We start from the raw sequence: 2850 nt of genomic DNA on the forward strand, positions 1-2850 counted from the left end.
AACTTGATTATTGCTCCGGTACACTTTTTAAATCGATAAAATTTCACGAAATCGAAATTCGCGTCCCCTTCTTTGTCCAAAGATTTGCATAGATCTGTCCTACTCTTTCGGGCTCCAAATTGGACTGATCTAAATTAATTTAGTGTGATGTTTAAAGGAAGAAGAAGAATGCGAAAGAGTAGTACAGTCGAGTTCCTCAAATTTGAACGACGGTTTGCATTCAAAATGTATGAGGTTATGTAAAACAAATTTTGCATGGAGTCTGAATTAGGACTATTTTTCTCTGCTGTTTCCTCAATATTGTCGTATTATATTAATTTTCTCAACAAATTCCACCACAAATAACAACAAATTCAATTGATAAAATTCTGTAAAGTTATTTTCCTTAATTTAGGAAAAGTGAATTTTACATGAATTCCGTTACGTTTTTGAAAATATTGCTCAAATTTGAGGAACTCTACTGTATAGACATATGCAAAGGAAGAGAATTTTGATTTTATGAAATTTTCCTGATCTAAAGGGTGTGCTGTATCTGGAACCATAAAAAAAATAAATTTAATCAGCAAAAATCGGTTTTTAGTTAGTACAAAAAAAATCAATTTTAAACAAAAAAAATTAATTTTTGGTCTGTAAAGGAAAAGAAAATTTGGTTAGTTAATAAAGACTAAATCTAATATACTAAATCTAATTATAATTTATACCTTCAGCCACATTTAAAATCAGGAAAAGGTCATAAATCAAAATTGAATTTTGGTACGACATAAGGCGACATCTAGCGGGAAAATACGTTTGCGGATTCATGGGAAACTCGAAAGCGTAAGTCGTTATTAAAATCTTTAGAAGTTAATTATTCTATGAAAATGATAAGGATCATAATTTAAGATTTGAGAATCGTTTTTTCGAGACGGTGTTCGTGTGGAGGAGGCGACGGTGTGGCTTGGTCGAGTAACCGAGAACATAAAGCTTTGTATTCTGGGCCCAGGCGACAATAATGTCTTAGAAAGGAATGGAAATTTTGATTTCATGAAATTTTCAAGAATAATGTCATAAAAGAGAATTTTCATATCGCTTTTTCTCAAACGTATTGCTTATCCTTTCCAATTATTTCACATTGAAATACAAATTGAAGCATAACAAATTTCATTTTCATGAAATCAAAATGTTGAAAAAATACCCTGTTTATTTTTTTCTTTTTCAAAACACACATATAAATCATTTCTGTGTCAGAAAAAATAATTTTTTGTTAATATTATAAAAAAAAAATTGTAAACTATTTAAAACAGTAAAATATTTTTGTCAAAAAGTAAATTAAAATTGAAATTGGAATTTTCAATTTATCAAAGTGATTTTGCCTTTTCGGGATTTTGATCCATTTGGAATTTTAACCTATTCGGGATTTTGGATTTTAAATTTTGGGTTTTTGGCTTTTCGGGATTTTAGCTTTTGGGGATTTGGCTTTTGGAATTTCGAATCACTCGGCATTTTTGCTTTTCGAGATTTTGGGATTTTGACTTTCGGGCTTTCGATCCAATTGGAAATTTGGCTCTCGGAATTTTAACCCATTCGAGATGTTGGCTTTTCGTATTTTGGCTTTTCAGGATTATAGCTTTTCAGGATTGCGAACCATTCAAGATTTTCTCTTCGAGATTATGACCTTTCAAGATTGTGGCTTTTCGAAATTTCGGCTTCTTGGGATTTTGATTTTTGGGATATCGGATTTTAGCTTTTGGGGATTTGGCTTTCGGAATTTCGAACCACTCGGGATTTTTGTTTTTGGTATTTCGATCCATTTGGAAATTTGGCTTTCGGAATTTCAACTCATTTGGAATTTTGGTTTTTGGGATTTGGCCTTTCAGGATCTTGGCTTTTTGGGGATTTAGCTTTCGGAATTTCGAACCACTTGAGATTTTTACTTTCCGAGATTTTGGGTTTTTTTTTTATTTTTTATCCATTTGGAAATTTAGCTTTCGGAATTTCAACCCATTCGGGATGTTGGCTTTTCGTGTTTTAGTAGCTTTTCAGGATTATGGCTTTTCGGGATTTCGAATCATTCAAGTTTTTCTCTTCGAGATTTTGGCCTTTCAAGATTGTGGTTTTTCGGAATTTGGCTTCGAGATTTCGGCTTCTTGGGATTTTGTTTTTTAGGGTTTCGGCTTTTAGGGATTTGGCTTTCGGGATTTTTGCTTTTCCAAGATTTTGGCTTTTGGGATTTCAATCCATTTGGAAATTTGGCTTTCGGAATTTGAACTCATTCGGGATTTTGGCTTTTGGGGTTTGGCCTTTCAGGATCTTGGTTTTTCGGGATTTCGAACAATTCGAGATTTTCTCTGTTCGAGATTTCTGCGTTTCAAGATTTTAGTTTTTCGGTATTTTGGTTTTCGGGATTTTTACTTTTCGAGATTTTGGCTTTTTGGGATTTTGGTTTTCGGAATTCTGATCCATTTGGAAATTTGGCTTTTGGAATTTCAACCCATTCGAATTTTTTCTTTCGAAATTTCAAACCATTCGAAATTTTGGCTTTTCGAGATTTTCGAATTTCGGATTTTGACTTTCGAAATATCCAATCTTTCGGGATTGTCTCTTTCGGAATTTTCGCTTTTCGGGATTTTGGCCGGCACTAGTTACAGATAACTTCAATAACTTTCCAAAGTTACGAAATTCATTTAAAATGATTAATACGTTTGTTGTAAACATCAAAATTAGTTAAAAAAAAAAACTACGAAATTTCAGTAACCAGAATTCCAATAGGCACCAAAAGGGTTTACGAAACATTCAAGCTTGTCTATTTTCGTTGCTGCACCTTCACATCTCGTAACCATCCAGAGTAGAGAAAAATATAGATAAAAAATT

Source organism: Phlebotomus papatasi, chromosome 3, assembly GCF_024763615.1.
Source record: "Phlebotomus papatasi isolate M1 chromosome 3, Ppap_2.1, whole genome shotgun sequence".
In the NCBI taxonomy this organism is placed as follows: Eukaryota; Metazoa; Arthropoda; class Insecta; order Diptera; family Psychodidae; genus Phlebotomus; species Phlebotomus papatasi.